At 51.4% G+C, this 22,993-nt stretch overlaps 1 protein-coding gene and 1 long non-coding RNA gene across 6 annotated transcripts in view; both read left to right on the forward strand.

Annotated features, from left to right (window-relative positions):
* Positions 1-22,993, forward strand: part of LOC147369394 (uncharacterized) — a 259,997-nt gene that overhangs the window by 21,466 nt on the left and 215,538 nt on the right. The gene's annotated exons all lie outside the window — the stretch shown is intronic.
* LOC147369395 (uncharacterized) lies at positions 8,155-12,614 on the forward strand. 2 transcript variants are annotated; one of them, XR_015167441.1, is made up of 4 exons: positions 8,155-8,868; positions 9,782-9,923; positions 10,734-10,856; positions 11,397-12,614. It is a non-coding gene; the product is annotated as an uncharacterized LOC147369395 (long non-coding RNA). The 2 variants fall into 2 exon arrangements; XR_015167442.1 differs by having other exon boundaries at positions 8,155-8,865.

Here is a 22,993-nt window from a genome sequence, read left to right on the forward strand (position 1 = left end):
GGCCGTGAGGGGCCCGCCTGGGTGAGGCTGAGGGGCAGGGCCGTGTCCCCGTCCCGGGTGGCTGACCCTGTGACAGACCCTGGGGACCCTCGAGGAAGCACCTGCGGGTGGCGGTGTCCTGATCGGAGGGGACTGGGAGGCCTCTCTCGGTGGCTGGGGTCCCCATGCTCTGCTTTCCCACCTTCTCAACAGCTTTGGGTCCGGCCTGTGGGGACTCCTGTCTTCCCTGCTGTTGACTCATCCTGGGTGGAATTATGTACAGAAATTAGTCAATGGAGCCGGTCCGTGGACCACAGGCAGCTCCCTGCAGGCGCAGTGCAGGGGCTGTGCCCGCCTCAAGGGTCCTTCCTGGACCTGGAGTGGTAGTTTCATGGGTGTGTTTTGTGGGGGAGGGGACTGCTCCTTGCAGGGCAATACATACAGTTGGAGGCTGGTGGCCCTGCCCCCTGCCTAGTGGCCTTCCCCCCATCCTCCTGAGAGGGGAGAGTAAGCTCTGGCTTCTGCCGGCTTCCAGAAAGACATGGAGGCCCTGAAACTGGAGGTGCTGGCACCTCCCACCCCAAGCCCTTCCCAAGCATCCCGTGTGCCAGGCACAGAGTCGGGCACTGAGGATTTGGGGGAAAACAGCACATGTAGGAGTCAGAAGAATCTATGCTAGATGGGGCAGGTGTGAGAAATGCTGTCCCACAAGAGGGTTCCTTGTTGATTTCCTTAAGGTAGCATGGACCCTGGGTGACACTTGTGTAGGACACGTGGTGCAAAAGGGCAGATAGCCACAAGTGCACCCTCTGCCTGTTTCCACCATCCGAGCCCGCCTGCAGAGACAACCACGGTTTCCGGGGCGTCCTTTGTGTCCTGCCAGAGATGTGCTCAGTCAAGCGTGCGGGGGTCAGGGCTTGTGCATGTATCTCATCCCTCCAAGCTTTTTCTTTTTGTGAATAGCAGTGTACTCTATATGCCAATCTGCCTGATTGCTTTTTTCCCCTTTAATATTTGGCACATCTCGACACTCATTCTGTATCAGCTCACACAGAGCTGCCTCGTCCTTTTTATTGGCTGCATATTATTCTGTTATGTAATGAGGCCATACATTTTTGGACCAGTGCCCCGTGGATGGGCTTTGTGGTTGCTTCTTGTTTTTTTCTGTTAACAAGTGACCCTGCTGCAGTGAATGTCTTCTTTAACATGTGCGTGAGCAGGAGAAATCCCCACAGTGGACAGTGGATGAGCTGATCGAAGCAGATACGCATTTGTGAAGTTTGCCTGATGCTGCCGTGTTGCCTCATGCAGAGGTTGTCCCACTTTTCCTGTCTTGGCCGCAAGGTGTGAGTGGCTCGCTTCCCCATATCTCCACTAATGAGGAACTGTATCAACTATGCTGATCTTTGCCAATCTGATGGTTGAAAAGTGGTATCTCATTGTGGTTTGGATCTGCGTTGATACAGCTGTGGGTGGCTGAGCTCTTTTGCATGTGTTGCAAGCCACGTGTAGCTTCCAGGCAGGTTTAAGCAGAGGGCCATGTGAGTGGTGGCGTGACCCTTCACTGGCAGGCCTGCTCGCTCTGCCCACTAACCAGTGCTCGCTGAGTGACACACGCTGGTCAGGAAGGGGCAAAAGAGACCTGGGGTGGGGTTGCCTGGGCCACTCTGCCAAGGGTCAGGTGAGGAGGGTTTGCCTGCCTGGAGTGCTGGGGCGACATGGCACGTGATTCACTTCTGTCTGGTGATGGAGAGGAGAACTTGGACTCTTTAGACCAGGGAAGAGTGGGGGGCAACCTTCGCCCTGACTGGCAGGCAGTTCTGCCTGGAGGCTGGGAGGGAGACGCCTTGCTCTCTAGAGCTTCCCACTCTTGGGACTTAGAGCCAAGGTGGCTGCTATGGGACACTCTGCTCCTCATTGAGCTGCCAGGCTCTGGGCCGGGGCATCCTCGCTGCCTGGAGCTTTCTCTGCTGCAGGGCCCATGGTGGTGGTGGGTGAACTCCACGTGTGTCCATCTGGTGCATGGACCAGCTCCCACCCCCTGCTCCTGTGAGCTCCCGTGGTTTCAGGCCTGTTCTTCACACTCTGCCTTCTCCTCCCCGTGCCTCCGGCCCCAAAGCAAGGGGGGGCGGCGAGCTCTCAGAGCTTCTCACCCGGCTCCTCCCTGACGCCGATCTCTTCCCCTACTCTCCGACTTGACCACTGTGGCTCCTTAGTGAACTTCTTCCCCTTGATGACAGTTGTGGGCATGGGACTGCCCACCTAGAAGCCTCCATGGATAAGAATGAAGTCCCCCCTCTGAGCAGCCCCTGCCTCCAGTTCTCCTCTCCAAACTCCATCTTTGTCCAGATCTGCCAACCCGCCCTCCCCAGACACGCACTGTGCCTTTGGGCCTCTGTCTGATCTGTTCCCCAGGCCTATGGTCGTCTTCCTTTACTCAACGCTTACCTCCCCTGAGATCGAAGTCAGAGGCGCTGCCCAGGAGTCATTCTTCAGCCACACCGACCTGCTATCTCTGCCCAGGGGCCGCTTTGGGGGTCAGTCTCCAGGGGTCCAAGGGATTGGAGTGGTGGTGATGGCTGTGGTCATAGTCACAGCCCACAGGTGTGGTGGGTGGCAGGTGTGACACTTGAGGCTGAGCGTCAGAGCGCGGAGCCAGTGCCTGTAGGTGCTGGAGGTCGAGTCCCACCTGGGAGAACAAGTGCTCCCTCCTCACCTGGGACACCAGCCTTGTCATCTCGCTGCTGCCGCAGCTGGAGCTCCTGGCCCAGGGCCTGGCAATGTGTAACTGGTGAGGGAGGGGATGAGGGGTGAGAAGGGTTTTGAGCAGAAAAGCAACAGTCAGACCTGCCTGGTTACGAGTCAGTGGACTGAAAGGAGGAGACGCTTCCAAAGGCTGTGTGGGAGTCCACACGGGTGGACCCAGGGGACGAGGGCCTGGGTCAGGGAGGAGAGTGGGGGAGGGAGGGTGGCCCATTCTGACAGAGTCCTCCTGGGGCTCTCTCTGTGAGCTGGGTACAGGCTTGCCCACCAGGTCCATCCCTCTGCAGAGCAGGGATGGCTGCTTTCTTCTTGCAGGTGTCCAGCACAGCGCTCACACATGGCTAGCATGCAGCAGGTGCCCACTGGAAGGCGCCGGCTAAGCTTGGACCTGGAGCCCTGAATCCTGAGGGAGTCTAGGTGGGGAGGCATTTTCAGTGGGCGCTCTGCACCTTTTCTGCTTCACAACCAGAGGTAAGGGCCAGGCAGAGCCAGACGTGGGTGATGGCTTTGGCTTTCGAGGTTTCTGGTGTCATTTGCTGAGGAGGAGGTTGCCATGTAGCTCGCTGTCTGTAAAGAGCCCAGTGCAGGGTCTGGGCACAGCAGGTGCTTAGCCAGTGGGAGCCATTGTGATGGTGGTGCTAGAAGCCAGGAGGAGAGAGGGCTTGGAACCCACAGGAGTCAGAACAGAATGAGGGTGACACCCTGGATCAGCCCCCCTGGGGACTGTTGTGTGGCCTGCGACATCAGCCGTGGTAGCAGAAGGCTGGGCTTGCCACTGTGGTCTGGGGCCTCTCAGGACAGGCTCTGCAGGACTTGGTAAGGATGACTGTTCTTGTGCCCTCCTGACCTGTCCAAATAGATGAGTGTGTGGTCCTGCCCTCAAGACTGTTCTGGGTCCCCGCTGGCTCTGGTTCTGGGTGGACAGGTGGGCTCGAGGCTGGCAGGCAGAGGGGAGAGAAGTCAGGGACAATCTGGGGGCCTGGTGTCTGGCCAGGACCTGCCCTCAGTCCTGTGCCAGGCTGACGTCACCAAGTGTGAGACCCATCACTGGGCACAGGGGTGATGAGGCGGAAGGAAGGTCTTGGGAGGCCAGGCAGCCATTGTTGGCTGGCTTACCTGGATTAGGCTTTTCATGTGGAGGGAAGAAAGAGATCTGCTTTGTCGCAGCCGAGGCATCAGGCTGGAAACACGGTTGGTGTTCCTGGCAATCCCCGGCACTCTCCAGAGCTTATTTGTTGCCTTCCCGAGACACGTCCAGGTGCTCTCTGTTATGATAACAAGTGGTGACACAGAGTTACCTTGAAATGGGATAAACAAACAGACTAAAAATAACTGGATTTGGGGTGGCTTGGCACCAAATCCAGCTTGCAGGCTGTCGCTGCTCAGCCAAGGGTGAAGGCAGGGATCATCAAAGGCACCACGACCCTCAGAGCCCTGGGGGAGCTGGGGTAGGGTGTGGCTGAGTCCCTCTCCCGTCCCCACTCCCACCACCATGGAGCTGTGGGCTGCCTGAGGGTGGAGGTGCCAGATGGTGATGAGACCCCGGCGGGAGGGGTATGGTGGGCCCGGATGTGAGCGAGGCGGTTTATGTCTGTTTGGAGGAAGCTGGGCCAATGTTTGGACATCTTTATGGTTTGGGGAGTTTCTTGGCCTCACCCAGAGGAGCCACGGTTGCATCAGAATTGGAGGTCCTGTCCTTGGTGGCTCATGCAGTGGGAGAAAAGAGCCAAGGGAGCCACTCTGGAGTCTGTGGAAAGATGGGGAAGTATGACTGCTTTCTAATCCCAGGCTGCTGCTCCAGACCACCTTGTGCTTCATGAAGGGATTTGCGTGATGCGTTGGAAGACTGCTCTGGGCGAGGCGGAGGAGGAGGATGGGAGTCATACCTGTGCGGGGTTGCATACCCAGGATGGATGTACATCTTGCAGAAGACCTGGCCTGAGGAAAGGCCCATCACAGGGCACAGAGGAAGAGAGTTCTGGTGCAGGACCCACCTCCTCTGCCGTCACTACCTGTCCATCAGTTATGATGCTCTTAGAGATCACAGGCTTGCTTCACCACTGACCCCAGGATTCCCTCCAGCAAACAAACGTCCACCCTGGCAGTCATAGGTCCTGCCTCCCGCATCTTTGTTTCTCCTCCTGGCCATGGGGTAGGACTGGGTTTCACTCTCCCCTGATGTTCAGTGTGGCCATGTAATTCGTCTTATTTTCTCTTTCCCTCTGGCACAGAAGTCCAGAGAATATCTAATCTGTCTTCTCGGAACCCAGAGTGAAGACGGCAGGGCAGAAACCTCAGCCGACCTGCAGTGGGTGTGTTGTGTAGGCTTGAGGCTGTTTGTTATTGCAGCATCACCGAGCCCATCCTAATGGTCTAAGTGAGGGAAAATTCCCCATGCCTAGCCTAAGAATCAAAACCTAAGAGCTTAGAAAGGTAGCAAATGGCTTTTCACAGCACCTCTTTGCTCACTAAGTACCACAAACTCCTGTTTGTCTTCATGTGCTGTACGTATTTGCTCAGTCGTGTCTGACTATTTGTGACCCCACGGACTCTTCTGTCCATGGAATTCTCCAGGCAAGAATACTGGAGTGGGTTGCCATGCCCTTCTGCAGGGGATCTTCCCAACCCAGGGATCAAACCTGAGTCGCCTGCATTGCAGGTGGATTCTTTACTGTCTGAGCCACCAGGGAGTTTTATATCTGCTTACAGGCTTATTATGTCTCCCCTCTAGAAAGTCAGCTTCGTGAAGGCCAGAACCCCAACCCTCAGGTTTATATCTGAGTAGCCAGGGTATACTGCGGAGCTGGTCCAGGATGGGAGGCCCACAAGGACTCGATGAGTCCCTGGATTGGGAGGTCTGAGGGGTGTGGTGACCTAAGGTGGAGACTTGTAAATATACTTGTTTGGTGCTGACAGTGAAGCAGGAGCTTGATGAGTTATTCTTTGAGTGAACGAGCTCTGGTGGAGACGGGTTGGGGTAGTGTCACTTCATAATGTGGGAGAAATGGCGAGCTCTCCAGGAGGAGAGACTATGGTACCTCATCTTCTCTGTGCTCCCGGCCAGCTTCATGCAAGGAGCAAAGGAGGAGCTACAGTTTCTGGAGAAAGGAAGAGCGATTGGGATGGTGACTCAGGCCACCCCCTGCCACTCGTCACAGTTCGATTGGTACTGGTTCAGGGAGCAGAGGGTGGAGTGTGAGTGGCTGGACAGGTCTCGCAGGCTGCAGAGTCGAGCCCTGTGATGGGTCCAGAGGGTGTGAGAAACTGCGTGTGTGCGGGTGTGAGAGAGAGCATGTGAGTGGATGAATGCTGGGCACCACCAGGACCAGCTTTGCGAGCTCTCTACCCCAGAGGACTCTGTGCTGCCCAGGAGGCTAGGAGAAGCCAGGAGCCCTGGAGAGAGGGCCAGGAGCTTGGAGCAGGTGACCCGGTTCGGGGTGCTAGTAGGGAAGTGGCTCCCAGGCCTGTCCTAGACTGGCATCTGGCCTTTGCGCATCTCAGAACCCAGCAGGCCTGGGCCTTGCTGGGCACCTGCTCTTCTCTGGGATGTTCTTTCCTGGGATATTCTTTCCACGTGGTGACTGGAGGTCTGCTCCCAGCATGGCATCCTCTGTGAAGCTCTCTTTGACCACTAAGAGCTGGTGTCTACCTCCCCACACTGACCCGGACCCCCACACCACTCCTCTGCGCTCACACAGTTCTCAGCTCGCTTCTGTGAGAGTGCCTATCTCCCTGACCATGTCACCTCCTCGCTGGCCTCCTCCCCCCAGCAGATGGCAGGGCAGGGCTCTTATCTCACTTCTGTCTCCTCACTTGCTGCCTGGCATGTGGCTGCCACCCCCATCAGTGACTGTTGATGAGGGTCATGGTGTCTTCAGGTAGCTGATGGCTCTTGGCTAGAAGAGGAGGTGGTCTGATGGTGTGTTGTCAGTAGGAGGATTGAGGCTGGGCCACAGAAGTAATAGACAGGTGTTGGCTCACTAGGAGGAGGAACTTCCCATCAGAGTGTCCTCTAGGGGCCTGGCCACCTTGAGGCCCCTTCCCATCTCTGGAGGTGTGTGAGCAGAGATAACATGACCCCTCTCCATTCCAGAAAAGAAGTGGAAGCATTAGATGTTCCAGCTCTCTGTCAGATTTTACTGGCCCTGCAGTCTGGGGTCTAGAGCAGCTGTGGCATCAGGTAGTTGCCAAGGTGCTAAGCTGAAGTGTTGCGGCCCCAGGAGTTCCCAGGTGATACGGGTGTGGTCTGAGGGTTCCGGCCCTGACGGGTGCTCACCTTCTGACCTCACTGAAAAGTGGGGTTGAGTGGCCTCGTCAAACTGCCCAGAGTGCTGAGATGGGAGAGGAAGCGTGCCTGGCCCACGCTGTGTGTGAAAACCCTCTTTCCACAGCAGGTTGGGCAACCTGGGTGAGGCTGAACCATCCCTGACCCCACACCCTGTGGAGACTCCACTCTCCTGTGGGGAGTTTCCTGAGGGGAACACCACCCTGGTCTCCTCGAAAGGCTCAGGGTTCACCCGCCCCCGGCCAACGGACAACCCCCTGGCAGTTGGATGGTCTTATGCCTGGCTCTGGGTTTCCGAGTGGTCCCTAGGGCAGTTGAAGGAGGTGGCATCCCCAGGTGGCAGGTTGTTGGTATATAATGGGGAGCCTGTGGCTCAGTGTCTCCGTGATCCACGTGCTTTCGGCTGTGTGGGACGGCTGCTGTTCTTGGTCCTGGGGGCTCAGTTCTCCTGCCTGTGGCTTCAGGAAAGGGTGCCCACCTCTCACTGTGGTGCCCCTAACTGTTCATCAGGGCTACTGCTGGATACACATGTCCTGACCCACCTCACCCGGCTCAGCCCTCGTCAGTATCACTGAGCCTCTGTCCCAGGACCTCCAGCTCCTGCCTCAACCTCCCCTGAGCTCTGCCCCTCCTCCCCTGCAGCCTGGCCACCTCGGCCCTAACAATGCCGTGCTTTCCACCTGGGAGCTTTTGTGCACGCAGTGTGCTTGCAGTAGACTCTTGCTGTCAGTGACTGCTCCTCTTGGAGGGGACCGTGTGACGTGATTGAGGGCATGCGGGGCGGATATTTGCAGAAGGTGCGTGTCACCCTTGCTCCTGTGATGGCAGGGCCAGTGCTGCTCTGACCCCATGCCAGCTGAGTGGCTCAGCCTCAGGCCAGGCATGCAGTGGAAGGCCAGTCACACACCCCTGGGCTTGGCAGACCTGTCTGGCCTTGCAGGAGGTGAGCCACAGATGGGTCAAGGCTTCTCCCTTTGGACAGGCTGTATACCTGTGTGACCTCAGGGTGACCTCACTGCCCCTCTGTGGCCTTGGCTGCTGGCTGGGGTTAGTGGATCTGGCCCATTACCCTGGTTGCTGAGGTGTGCTGAGCTGAAGAGCTGTCTGATCTGCTTACTGAGGTGAGTGACAGTCCCAGCAGAGCAGGAAATGGAGAGGTGTTGAAGGAGCCTCTTTCCCTGTCTGAACATTATAGCTAACGTGGACAAAATGGGGTTCCTGCCTGTGTGTGGTGTGGGTGAGGTGGTCTCTTCTAGGGGCTGCACAATGCTCTGAGCTTTAGTTCTCTTACCCTTTCAGAGCACCTGCTGGGTGCTGGTCCCTATGCAGGACAGACGAGGTCCTGGCCCTCATCAGGGGTCCTGAGGGGATGTGGAGACTCAGTCTGAGGAGTGTGTGTGTGTGTGTGTGTTAGTCGTTCCATTGTGTCCAATCTTTGTGACTCCAGGGACTGTAGCCCACTAGGCTCCTCTTCCATGGAATTCTCTAGGCAAGAGTACTGGAGTGGGTAGCCATTCCCTTCTCCAGGGGATCTTCCCGACCCAGGGATTGAACCAGGTTCTCCTGCATTTGCAGGCAGATTCTTTACCGTCTGAGCCACCAGGGAAGTACCTAGTGTGAGGAGGGGCGGGAGGATTTGGGTGGCAGGGGTAAGGACGGGAGAGGTATACTTGTCACTGGGTTGAGCCCCATAATGAAGTGGCATCAGCGAAGCCGCAGAGATCCTGGATGCTCCTGTGAGGCTGCCTAACCTTTTGACTTTTGCAGGGACCTGAAAGTTCAGTGAGCCCAGTGAGCTGTGTGGCAGGGTAACATGGCATCATACCCTACAGCCAACGGTAGTATGTAATTCTTAATATATTAACCTAGTATGCTGTTGTAATTGATAGTTTCTAGCTGTATGGCGGTCACATGCATGAACTGGTCTCTCCCTAAACCTCGCAGTCTGAATTAGCCCCTAGCCCTCCCACGGTGCCCTGTCTCACCGTGTGCATGGCCTTCTGCATCACTTGACGTTTAAGTTCATTCATTACTTGCTGCTAGAACGGAAGCACCCTGAGGGTGTGGATGATTCTGGTTACTGCTGTGTCTCCTGAGCCCAGAGCAGGCCCAGCATGGGGTACAGGACTGGCTATTGATCAGTGGTGAATGCATGGATAAAATGCACCCTGGATTTCCTCGGAGTCAGGGGAACTGGGTGTTGTTGCTCTTCCGTGTTCCAAAGGGAGGCAATGAGCCTTGATGAGATGAAGTGACAGGCCAGATCACTTAGCTGGTTGGTGCCAGCACTGGGGTTTGGACTCGTGCGCATGCACAGGTCAGGTGGGTATGGACGTGCCCTGGTTGCAGCGTGTGAGGGTAGAGACTGGCACGCGTAAGGGCTGTGTATGAGCCGCAGTCACTTTATTGCATGTGGCACGTCGAGATGGAAAGGCTTTGCAGGAATTTTGCTTTATGGGTAATAAAGGCCTTTATGTGCCTATAATGTGGACGTGGGTCCAAAGAGGATTCTGCCCTGCTTTCTACCAAGGGGCTTGGCGGAGACTCCTGTGGGGGCTGGAGCTGCTGGCCCTGCTTTGAGTAGACTAGACCCCAGGGAGGAGGAGATGCTGGCTCTGGGCATGGCCTGGGGCCTGCCTGGGGCAGGTTGGTGTCCATGGGGCAGGGTGGAATGGCAGCATCCCTGGGGCGAAATGTAGGTTTAAGCTGCCTCCGTGGGAAATGTGATGTTATGTAGCTCATTAAATCCTACAGGAGCAGCGAGGAGACCTGCTTCCAATTATCAGGATGAAAATTAATGGAATAAAACCTCCAGCCAGGCTGCCTGGTGGTGGATCAGGGAAGGCATGTGCTGCGCGGCCAGGATCGGCCAGGAAGTGCTGGGGCAGTCACATGGGTGAGCCAAGCGAGGAAGCACAGACTGTCTGCAAATGATTGGGCAGGGGCGGGGGTCCTTGCTAATCTTCACAGCGTGGTCCCCTGGACCAGGAGGGAAATGGGGCTGAACAGGCAGCTGGACGAGGCTTGATGTGCGGAGCCCTGGGACGGGAGGAGGCCCCTTGGCACCCTGACCAGCCTCTGGGGCTGAAGGAGAGGTGGGGTTTGCTTTCTTGCGAGGTGATGTGGAACTGTGTGCTGCCCCTGAGCTTTAGACCTGGGGCAAAGCTGGGATGGAATTTGGGCTCCCTTTTGAGCATGTGCCTGAAAGCCTTGTCCTTGGGGGACTCGGTGAATCTCAGGCGCTGTGACAGCAAGGTGGGGAGCCCAGATGAGCTTGGCTCCTGTTTCCTGTGGATCCTGAGGACAGGCTCAGGCCCAGGTGATGATTGTGCCACTGCTGCTACTCCGAGCGGGTGGTGGTGTCTCGAGCTGAGAGTCCCAACTGAGTCCTGGCCCTCCGGGTGGATCAGAGCCCGTTTGTGCAAGGGAGCAGGTCTGGCTCGTGGCTGCCTTTCCTCCAGCCATTCTCTGCAGGTCTTTCCTGTTGGGACTCACTTTCACAAATGCTGCCTGAGTACTGTCTGCCACCATCCAGCCAGTGTGCACTGAAGGGAGTGGGCTGAAAATTTAGCCAGGTCCACAGTCCACTCTCAGGTGGTCTCCCCTGGCTCCCCCTTGGTTTAGGCCAGTAAACACTCAGTTCATATCGATGATCAGTGACAACCTCAGAGACTGATACTGTATCATCTCCATCCTACTGGAAAAGAAGCTGAGGCTCAGAGAGGTGAAGTGATGTCCCCAAGGACGCACCGCCAGGAGGTTGTGAACTGAAACTGTGACTCACATCAGAGCCGGTACTCTGAGGAGCAGCATTCTGCGGCCTTCTTGGGTAGGTGAAGTAGCCTTCCTTTGAGGACTCTCAGGCCTCCCCCTGCAGCATCGCAGGACTTCTCACGTCACTCTTTGCCGGTGGTGAGGGTGACATTCTTAGCTTCACTTGGCCAGGGAGGAAACTGCTGGTGGCTTGTCGCACTCACACTTAATTGATGCCCATCTATGGAGCATGGCCCCAGGATGATGGGTGTGTTTGGTTGAACTTGTTAAAGTCCTTGGCTGCCAATAGTGTGTCATGGGGCCTCTTGCCTGGAGTTCCCTTCAGTCTTGGGGAGCTGGTTGTTCTGTGTCCAGAACCTAGGTTCCCTAGGCTCCTGGCTTTCTTTATGGGGCTTCTCTTTGCTGGAGGCTGCCCTTGCTGATGGACCACACAGAGTGTTTGGCTGGCAGGGTCTCATGGGTTAGTGCACGCAGCCCTGGATGGAGCGGGCAGTTGGGAGGCTTGGGGCTCGGTCAGCCAAACTGGACTGTTTCCTCGGATTGTTGTGTTATATTTATTTCCACTAATCTACTTCTCTTGCCTGTTTATACACAGAAAAGATCTAATAAAACGTATCTGAGACTAGAGCAAATGAAGACCATTTTGGAAAGAAGCATAAAAGGAGCGCTGTCTTGGAATACTTAGCTAATCTGAGTTGCCCCCTCAGCTCTGAGGTCCTGCCTTTGAAAGCTCCGTTTCTCCTTCCGTTGCCTGTAAAAGCGAGAGTGCGACTTCTCAATGCTAAGCCGAAGCTGGTGGCCTGCCTCTGGGGTGGGGTTTGCACACATGTGCGGATCGAGAGCAGGAAGCTCTTCCTGGCTGGAGGATGCTGGCACTGTAGCTCTTCCATCTAAGGATCCCTGTGGAAAAGTGGGCTGATTCCACCACTTACGTGCCAGGACCCCGGATGCCGAGGCAGGGGAATGCTGCAATCTAAACATTTACATTCTGAAAAATGGGAAATCATCCACTCAGATATAAATTAGCCAGGGCCTGACGGGTTTATTACATCCTGGAATGCTTTCATGAGGCTTTCAGAGGGGTCCATGTTGCAGGCCCAGGTCTCCAGCTGGGCTTGCCTGTGGCATGCTCCTAGGGAGACCCTGCTGGAAGACACAGGCTGGGAGGACTTGTCCTTAAATTCCTGTGGGCCCTGATTCATGTGTGACATGAACAAGGAAACACAGTGCTACACCCTGGATGGTGAGGCACCCTGAGCTGTGAGCATCTTAAAGCTGAAGGGGCGAGGTTAGTCCGGGAAAAAACAAGGGAGGAGTCAGACGTGGTGGCCCAAAGAGAGGTGCTTGGATGATCATGGGGCAGGAGAAATGTGCTGAAATGTGTACATTTCATAACATATGCAACAGGACTCTTGTTGAGCAGGAAGAGGGCAAGGAAGGAAGCAAGAAACGAGCAGGAAGGAAGGATCACGTGTCCTTCGGGGTTTTCAGACAAGTCTTGGACCGTAAGTCCCGGAGGCTAGGCTGGGTGTGAAGTCAATAGAAGCTGGCTTAACTCCAGCTCACCAACAGTGGCCTGAACGACACTGAGGGAAAAATCCAGGGAAAGCTAACTGAGTCCCACGCTCAGGACATTGAGGGGGTCTTAGGGAGAGGTGGGGAAAACACACAGACCTAACCATAAACACATAATTGTAATGAGCCAACTTATTTCTCCCTTCTATAATTATATGTACTTCCAAATCTATGTAGGTATCTTAGCTCTAAGTAGAACAGATGCTGAATAAAAGATTGTGGTGGAGTTTGATGTTAATCCTGAGTGATCTTTGACACCAGCTGTCTTTTTCTGTTTCAGAGTAAGAAGCCCACGTTGTATAGGGGGTTTAACTTGGGAGTCTTTATCCCGAGCAGTGGTTCTCAAACCAGCTTGCATCAGAATCACCTGCAAAGCCCGATACAGCAGAGTCCTAGTCCCACCCATCTTTAGAGTTTGATTCATTAGGTCTGGGGTGGGTCCTGGAAATTTGCATTTTTAACAGGTTCCCATGTGCTGCTGCTGCTGTTAACTGGGGAACCACACTTTGAGGAGCACTGGTCTAGACAGAGAGAAGGGTGAGGGCTTTGGTGGAAGATGATGGATTCTATACAGAACTTCCTTGGGTCTGAGAACTTAACATTTATGTCTTTGATGGAATGAAAGAAGACTCATAGATATCCTTGGAATCATTTTTTGTTTTTAGGAAGAAGCCAGAGCCTCCTATATGGTGGGTGGAGCCAGCTTGCTGCCATGCAGAACAGCAACTGGCTTTGTGGGTCTACAGATTATTTCAGCAGGTATTTCCCAGGGTCCATTCTGTGCCTGGTCCTGTGTGTGACCTGTTGTCAGCATCGGGAAGGACTTGAGCAGAATGTTTTCAGTACAGTTGAATCTAACAAGTGCTTTGCGGGGCGGGTGGGGCACTTCCTTGTGCCCTGTTGGAAGCTGGAGGAGGGATGATGCCGCAGTTGCCATGGGGATGCCAGGGGTCATCCCCTACGCTCTCCCCACTTTGTGCTCGGCTCCACTTTTGGTCCCCAGTAACAGTTCCGGACTCCTCTGGAAGCCAAGGGTTTCCTTTAAAGCCCGTGGGTCACTTTGACACCCAGGTGTGTCTGTGTCCTTTGGGGCCTCCAGCAGACACCTGAGCCTGAATGTCTCTGCCCCTGGGCCTCAGCCCTGCCGCCCCTGCACCTCCAGCCAAGCCCTACTGTGTTCTGACCTCTCACCGTGACCAGGTACCATAGGTCTGTTTTGCATCCGCTTGCCACCATTTTCACTGAATTGTAAACCCAAAGCTGGACTTCGGAAACCCATGAATGGTTCTTCCTCCTTACAAATAGGCCAACCCCAAAGCCTGAATGAGCACAAGGAAGGGGCCTGCTGCCGTGTAGCTGAGAGACCGCCTGACTCAGAAGGTGAGACAGACCACCTGGGTGCCTGTCACGTGACTCGAGGCACGTCCCTTCTTCCCCTGGTCTGTTTCTCTTCTCTATCAGATGAAGTGTGATAGTGCCTGTCCTGCCTTCTCTCCTCTCGTGGTGATGTCACCACTTTCCCCAAACATGCGCAGATTATTGAGGGTATCAGGGTGACAGGCAGACCTGTAAAACTGTCATGAGGAGGGCAGGTGACCCTCCTGAGGCTGGAGGGTGGGGTGTAGAAGCCCCCTGAGAGAGAGGCAAGGGTTAACTTGGAAGTGTGGCATGGCTGTGAGACACAAACTGAGCACCTAGATTCACGTCCCCCTGGGCAATTTACTAGCCCTAGGAATGGGACCATGACTCTTAGGCTGTTTGAGCTTGTCTCACCTGGAAAAAGGAGATAGGGAAGAGAATGTAGCCTACCGGGTGATGTTACACTCTGTATTAAGATCCAGTGAATGATGCGACATAACAGAGCTTGTTGGAGTGGCTTTAGAGTCAGCCACAGGAGAGTGAGGGAACACCTTTGGATAAAGGAACCCAAACTTCCCGTTCCCCCAAATCATGCCACGCTTGCCATTCACAACTGGCTAGCCTGTGATTACGGGGTAGAGGAAAGTAAAAATGCAAGGAATGTTTATTGAATGAGACTGTGAAGAGGGGAGTTTGGCTCTCCTGGTGCTGGGGTAATTTTTTAATTTAACTTTTATTTTTATCAAAGGAATACATATTCATAGCCAAGCAGTCATAAGCTTATAATGAAAAGCAGCCCACTGCCTCCCACCTCTGATTTCTGCTTTCTGCTTTCTGGAGGTAACTGTTTTTAATTCTTTTAGTTGTTTCTTTTGATAGTTACCATATTTCTAGATAATGTGCTTATATTATCATTTTCTTGATTTTTTGTTTTAGATGTTATTTTTGACTTTCAGTTATACAAGACGGGGGTTAAGTTTCCCCGCATCATTCTCCTTTGATCAAATAGGTGCACATAACTTCCCCTTTCCCCGTCTTTATGAAGCATGGTTGTACCCAGGTTATGATGGCGTTAATGCCCACCATGGTGTAAACATCCATGTAGTATACTGTGGTCATTTTTCTCTGGATTGTCGTTTTGTTTTCTTTGAAATTAGGTATATAGGAACTGACATACTATTTCATTGCTTGACTTTCTATTATCATTTATCCTTTAATTCTCTGATTAAACTCTAAATATTCTCTGAATATATTCAAATGCCCCTGTTAATCTCTGTTTCATTCTTTCCTTCAGTCTGGATAGTGACTCTGTAGGCACCGCTGCTGAGTCCATCCTTCACCTTCACATGGGGACTCTTGCTGGATCACTTGTCTCCTGAGTCCCATGCTTTTTCCTTCTTCCATTTACTCTCTTGCAAGGAGCATACACACCTTCCAGTGCCTTCCTGAGAGGGCTTCCCTGGTAGCTCAGCTGGTAAAGAATCTACCTGCAATGCAGGAGATGCCAGTTCAATTCCTGGGTTGGGAAGTTCCCCTGGAGAAGGGATAGGCTATCCACTCCAGTTTCTTGGGCTTCCTTGGTGGCTCAGACGGTAAAGAATCTACCTGCAATGCAGAAGACCTGGGTTCAATTCCTGGGTTGGGAAGAACCCATGGAGGAGGTCATGGCAACTTACTCCAGTATTTTGCCTGGAAAATTCCATGGACAGAGGAGCCTGGTGGGTACAATCCATGGGGTCGCAAAGAGTCAGATACAACTGAGTGACTAAGCAGACATCTTCCTAAGAAAGGGCACATCGGAGGCAGAAACTTGGAGGCTTTGCATGTCTGAAAATATCTTTGTTTGACTTTTATGCTTGATGAGTAGTTGGGCTGAATATAAAGTTCTAGCTTCTCCTTAGAAACTTGGAGGCACATAATGTTCCATTGTCTTCTACTTCCCATTACTCTGGAGAAGTCAGGTGCCACTCTGTCCCCATCCTTAGAAGGTGAGCTTTTCCACACTACTCCTTCCTTCTCCCCTTGCCCCTGCCCAGAAGCTTTAAGATCCGTCTCTTTGTCACGAGGGCACTGAAGTGCACATTTCTGTCACTTAATGTGAATTTTAAAAAATACATTGTTTTGGGCACTAGATGAATGCTTTTAAATTTAGAAACCCTAGCTATAGGGATTTGCCTGATATGATTTATTTGATAAAAGTTTCCATCCATTTTCTCCTTCTGGAACTCTTTTTTCTTTTTTTAAAATATTGAACCTCTTTAACTGATCCACTGATTAACATTTTCTCCTTATTTCCACCATTTTATTGTTTTACATTCTAGAGCAGCTGTTCTCAGACCTTTTGGTCTCAGATTCCTTTTTAGTTTCAGGATCTATTTATACTCTTAAAGATCACTGAGAATCACAAAGACCTTTTATTTATGTAGACTATACCTATATTTACCATTAGAAATTAAAACAGAAGTTTAAAATTATTAATTCATTTAAATAAACTCAGTACATGTTAGCATAACTAGCATAATTTATGAAAATATCAATGCATTTTTCAAAGCAAAAAATTAGTGAAAAGAGTGACATTGTTTTATAGGAGCAAGTCTGATTTCATTTAGATGTGTACTTGGAAGAGAGAAGAATATTCCTAATTGCCCTTTCAGATAATTATGGATATCTTCTTTAATATTACAATAGAACTCTACCATGATAAGTTCTCAAAAGTTAGTTTCAATGTGGAATCTGAAAACTTATCAGTAAACATTTTTTTTCTGTTACGTTAAAAATCCTTTGCTCTATCTTGTACATGGAGTGGATATTACCTATGCCTGATTTTGTAACCTCATTTATTGATCATTTGGCAAATACAAGTGCACTCATCTCCCATGCCAGTAAGGTCATGCTTAAAATCTTGCATGCTAGGCTTCAGCATTACACAAACCAAGAACTTCTGGATGTCCAAGCTGGGTTTAGAAAAGGAAGAGGAACTAGAGATCAAATTGCCAACATTCACTGGATTATAGAGAAAGCCAGGGAATTTCAGAGAAACGTCTGTCTCCATTTCATCAGTTATGCTAAAGCCTTTGACTGTGTGGATCACGACAAACTGTGGAAAGCTTAGAGAGATAGGAATACCAGGCCATCTTACCTGTCTCCTGAGAAACCTGTATGTGGGTCAATGAGCAACAGTTAGAAGCCTGTATGGAAAACTGATTGGTTCAAGGTTGAGAAAGGAGTACGACAGGGCTGTCTGCTGCCACCCTGTTTGTTTAACCTATATGGTGAGCACATCATGAGAAATGCTGGGCTGGATGAGTTACAAGCTGGAATCAAGATAGGTGGGAGAAACATCAACAATCTCAGATACACGGATGACACCACTCTAATGGCAGAAAGCAAAGAGGAACTAAAGAGCCTCTTGATGAGGGTGAAGAAGAGCCAGCTTAAGACTAAATATTAAAAAAGCTAAGATCATGGCATCTGGTCTCATTACTGAATGGCAAATCGAAGGCGAAAAGGTGGAAGTAGTGACAGATTTCCTCTTCTTGGGCTCCAAAATCACTGTAGATGGTGACCACAGCCATGAAATCAGAAGATGATTGCTTCTTGGCAAGAAAATGATGACAAACCTAGACAGTGTGTTGAAAAGCAGAGACATTTTTCTGCCGACAAAGGTCCATATAGTCAAGGCTATGATCTTCCCAGTGGTCACATATGGTTGTGGGAGCTGGACCATGTAGGCAGATGGTCTGAGAAAGAAGGCAGAATGTCAAAGAATTGATGTCTTCAAACTGTGGTGTTGGAGAAGACTCTTGAGAGTCCCTTGGACAGCAAGGAGATCAAACCAGTGAATCTTAAGGGAGTTCAACCCTGAATATTCCCTGGAAGAACTGTTGCTGAAGTTGAAGCTCCAGTATTTTGGTCATCTGATGTGCAAAGACGACTCATTGGAAAAGTCTCTAATGCTGGGAAAGATTGAGGGCAGAAGGAGATGAGGGCATCAGAAGATGAGATGACTGAATGGCATCACCTATGCGATGAATATGAATTTGGGCAAACTCTAGGAGATGGTGAGGACAGGGAGGCCTGGTGTGCTACATTCCATAGAGTCACAAAGAGTCAGACATGACTGGGTGACTGAACAAAAGCGCACTGAGTTACAGAGATCTTTGAAATGTTGACACATTTCTTTATACAATATCACATAACTCAATTTGTGAATATCACTGATCTCAACAGAAGAGTGTGCTCTCAAGATGATGGTATTAGATGAGTTTCCTAAGATTCTAATTTTGCTTGAAAGCTCAGATTTTATTGTAACTAACAAGTATTACCAGGTATGTTCCTCAAATTGGAAGGTTTCCTTTGTTAATTTTTGAGAGAAGATTTGCTGATGTGGAGTTTTTACTTCGAGTGTGTGACAGTGAAGAATAGTGACTACTTGTGCAGTTGGCTGCCACCCCCTGATTTCTGTTAAGACCCAGAAGTTTTACCCACAATTGCTCTGGCACCATGTGTAATGTGTAAATGTGTAATGTCAGTGTAAATGTCAGCTCAGTGGAAAAGGTGAATAATGACTTAGTAGTATTGCAAAACTGGAGAAGGAAATGGCAACCCACTCCAGTGTTCTTGCTGGAGAATCCCAGGGACGGGGGAGCCTGGTGGGCTGCCGTCCATGGGGTCGCACAGAGTCGGACACGACTGAAGCGACTTAGCAGCAGCAGCAGCAGTATTGCAAAATAATTTTGGTTTCGTTGACCCCATGAAAGGGCTTCAGGAATCCTTAAGTGTGAGGACCACACTTTGAGAACTGCTATTTTAAATTATGTCTTCAACTTTATCATACAAATATTTATTGGGTTTTGTTTATTCTTGTTTTCCTTTTTTAAAATTTCTTAGAGCTCTTGCTTTGCACTTCTTTGTATTGATAGTTTTCAATTTTTACTTTTTAAGTGGTTTATGTTCTCTTATTTCACTGAAGGTATTAGTTGTATTTTTCTCTGGAGTTTTCTTTTGCTCTTTATATTGTATCTTTTCTCTGGGTTACTTTTGTTTCCTTTTGGTTCTCCTGTCTTTTTTGGTGGAGGCTGGTGATTCTTGACTCATATTTAAAATGAGGTGCCAACATGTTGGTTGGAAGTCCTCTGGGCATGGAGACCCTCAAATACTGGTATTTTGGGGAGTTTTTCCCTGGGCTGATTAGTTTCAAGGTGGGGGGAATATTACAGCCTGACACATGTAACTCTTGGAGCCCAAAGGAGAAAAGGCACTGGGGGATTGGACTGCTTTGTATATTGATTTTCACAGAATCCCGTTTGAGGATGGCACCTTACCACTTTCATCAGTTTTTGCTTTGTGTCATTGAATTCAGAGGGTAGAGCTACCATTTTCTGAACGTTTGGAAGAGAAATAATTGGATGGGTGATGAGGATCAAGGAGGGCACATCTAACTGCCCCCTTTAAAGACTCTTAACTATCTGTCTTCTTTCAGAGACACCATCACCCCTAACTCGCTTGCCTTTCCGAGGTTCAGTCTACAGTAGCTTACTTCTGAAGGCTGGTCCGAGCAGCCTTAGCTTAGTATTAGCTTAGCACAGTTTCCAGCAGACTGTGGAATACTGCAGCCTTTGTCTGCATCACACATCCATTTGCTTTCTGGCTTCCAAAATAGTTTTGACATCTTTCTTCTGTTATTTTCTTTTCTCTTGGTCCTTTTGGATTGAGGCAATAAAATACCTTACTTTGTGTTAGGCAATGCGGGGGACACTGTACAGAGGCTCCATTTATTCTCTCCTCCTGGTGCTCATGTCTTCTTCCATCCCCCTGCCTTCAGTGTGATTGGGACATGTGACTTCCTTCTAACTAACGGAATGTGGCAAAGGTGGCGGGATGTCACGTCCATATCTTACACAGGACTGTAGCATCAGCCTTGCTTGAAGGTTCTCTCCCTCGCTGGCTTTGATGAAGCATTGTGGGAGGCCCACATGGCAGGGCTCTGAGGGCAGTCTGCACCCACAAGCAGCTAGGAAATGAGGCTGGCCCCTGGCTGCAGGTCAGCAAGAAAGCCCCAGGCCAGCAGGCTGCAAGGAGCTGAATTATGTCAAAAGCCACAGAAGACTGGAAGAGATCAGTCCTTCCCCATATGAGCCTTGAGATGAGATTGCAGCCCCAGTGGACACGTTTTTGTAGCTGTGGGGGTTACGTACCACAGTAACAGTAACTAATGGAGGCAGTCTTCAAACTGCTATGTTGAACTGGGCATTTAGCTCCTGTGCTTTGGCCTCCTGGGCTGGTAGCCAGGAGTAGCTGAGTAGCCCGCCTCTAGGGCTGCAGGTCAGGATGCTGTCACCTAAAGACTCCATGTACATTTCCTGGTGGTTATAGGATTCAGAAGACTGGACAGGAGGGTCTCAGAGATTCAGAAGGAAGCTCCTTCCTCCTCTTGTGGGCTCATCCTTCCTGCACTGTGGGGTTGCAGAGGTTTTGTACCCAACTCATGGACTATGCATTCCCTGTTGTCGAGCTTGGAAGGGGTCTGCAGCCCAGCTCTCTGTGATCTTCCGAGCTGGTGGTCATGGAATGCTTTGCAAAATTTAACTTGAAACGCTGGAATTTAAGTTCCACCTGTGGATTAACAAAGCACTGTGAAATCCAGGATGGGCTACTCTGTGAATGTCGCAGAGTGGGTCTGAGGACTAAAGCGGAGTTGTGGCAGGAACTTAGCCAGGAGCCTGAGCCTGGCTGCTCATCTTTGCTTGGTTCTTACCAGCTGGGTCATCTTGTACACATGACTTAACCTTTCTGCCCTCAGTTTCTTCGCCACTAAATCACTCAGTCCTTCACCCAATCTTTAATGAGTGCTGATTGTGTCAGACCCTGTGCCGGCTGCCAGATCTCCAGAGAATGTGATGTGGTTTTTGCTGTTAGGGAGCTTCATTGGAGGTGGGATAGAGGGGCCCCCAGTAGACAGGAGAGCAGAGCTTGTAAACAGGGGAGGGAGGGCGCTGCAGACACATTTTTTAAAAAAATCTTTTCATTTTAAATTGGGGTACAGCTGATTAACAATGTGATAGATTCGGGTGAACAAGCTGCAGACACATTTGTTTGGTTCATCCAGTGTTTTGTTAGTATTAGTTGCTGAAATTTAAAAATTGAGGACTTTGACCTTTAAATTTGGATTTCAGACTTTTCTTGAGAAATAAGAAGATATGGAAATAGTTACCAAAAACTCCCTTCTTTAAATGGGTAAGGACCCATGCCTCTGTTTAGAGAGAGAGAAAGAGGGCTGGGAGGACTGTCTTTTCAGGAAAACGAGAGAGAATGCAGGTAGGATCTGTCTTCTCCGGTTGAGGTGCCGCCTGGGGGCTCCTGAGTTTGTGACCCCTGCCACTCAGGATGCAAATGCTGAATGGGGACAGAGGATCCAGAGGAGGAAGGGCATGCTGAGGTCCAGGTCATAGGTGCCCCCTCTACCTCTTACAGCTGTTATAAGGAGCAGGGGGGCTGGCCGACACCAGTGGAAGCCTCTCAGTCCTTTGTAGCAGACAGGTCATTCATGGATCAGTATCGAGGGCCAGGCATTCATTGGCGAGTTGTTTCACACCACAATCTACATCCTTTGCATGGCTCCTTGAGTGCAGGAGGGCTTGCCTGGTGGCTCAGATGGTAAAGAATCTGCCTGCAATACAGGAGACCTGGGTTCAATCCCTGGGTTGGGAAGATCCCCTAGAGAAGGGAACAACAACCCACTCCAGTATTCTTGCCTGGAGAATTCCATGGACAGAGGAGCCTGGCTGGCTACTGTCCATGGGGTCGCAAAGAACTGGACACGACTGAGTGATTTTCACTTTACTTCACATGAGTGCAGGAATTACGTCTGAACGCGACCAGAATATGGCTATGAAAATGGTTGTGGGGTCCAGGTGGCAGTTATCTTCCTCCCTCAAACTTCCTGGCCAAACACCAGTTCCCTCTAGGACGTGGTATCTGCCCCCTCTGTCTCAGCCACCGTGACTGTGGCCATCTTGTAGCCCCAGGAACCTCATCGTCCTGTGGGGCCCTTGGGGACTGCCTCTTCGTGGAGGGTCCTGTCAAAGGAGATGCTCAGGAATGGCATCCTGGTGGGCCTGAGCTGACTGAGTGCCCCCACCTTAGGCCCGCCTGAGGCAGCTCTGGGGAGGGCCGGGGAGCCTGGCCACTTATCTCACACCATTAGGCTTTGGGCAGTGCTGCTTGCAGACAAAGGCTCGAGGAGGATTAGGGGTAATTACCAGGCCGGCTCTTTATTCCCAAGGTTTAATGGGCCCAGCCACTGTAATTGTACCTGCGGGTTTCAGGCTGCTCCCTCCCATCCAAAGGCCAGGCCTTGGGCTGCAGCGTGCAGACCAGAGGGCAGACCCTGCTGCTTGCCCACCTGCCCACCTAGTGCTGGTGGTAACCGGAGTGTCCAGTGGCTACAGGTAAATTCAGTGTGGTGTGGCTTGGCAAGGCTGAGGAGCAGAGTTCATCGTGGAGAAAGTGGGGAGCCCATTGTGTGCTAGGGACCTTCTCATGGGGGCCACAAGGGCTGCCCTACGTTCTCAGGACCTGAGTGACTCTAGAAATCTCTGTCCATGTTGTGGGGGTTCTCTGTGGCCTATGGGTGCTGCAAGTGTCTCCAGAAAGGCTGGACATTCTGGAAGACAGCGCGGTTGAGGACCTTAGCCTTGTAAGGTGGGGCCAGCCTTAGAGATGGGCTTTGGCTCTGGGTGGCTTTTGTGGAGGAGGGAGACCGGCCTTTGCACCCTGGGTGCTCTAGGGGACAGGGCCACTCAGACAGTCCTGGCTGTGGCTGTGGGCACAGGCTGGAGGCCCTAGGATCCTAGCTGACGGAGCTCACGTCAAAGCCAAGGGGGAACCACTCTCTCGTCTGGGGAATCCCTGTACGGTCCCTCTCCCCCTGGGAGCCTTTGCAAGGAGAGTTCAGCAGAGGGCATTTGAAAATTCAAGCTATGCATCCTTTTAATCCTTTCAGGGAGCCTGTAAGGTGATATTGATGGCGATGTTTTTATTTCTTAGAATTATTTTTCCAGTCATTCAGGTGAACTCAGAGTACCATATCGGTTTTCCACCTTAAGTAAGAGGATTAAAAACATTGCATAATGCAGGACCTGAGTTAAGTGCTCCAGCCCCAGCGCCTTGTCACATCGTGTAATTGGGAGTAATTGCTGGTGTGGGGTTGGAGAAAGATGCTCATATGGGGGTTGGGGGTAGGGCTGGGGGCCTGGT

This window comes from Bos grunniens, chromosome 7 (genome assembly GCF_055505025.1).
Source record: "Bos grunniens cultivar Pamir isolate PY7600 chromosome 7, Bosgru_T2T1.0, whole genome shotgun sequence".
Classification (NCBI taxonomy): Eukaryota; Metazoa; Chordata; class Mammalia; order Artiodactyla; family Bovidae; genus Bos; species Bos grunniens.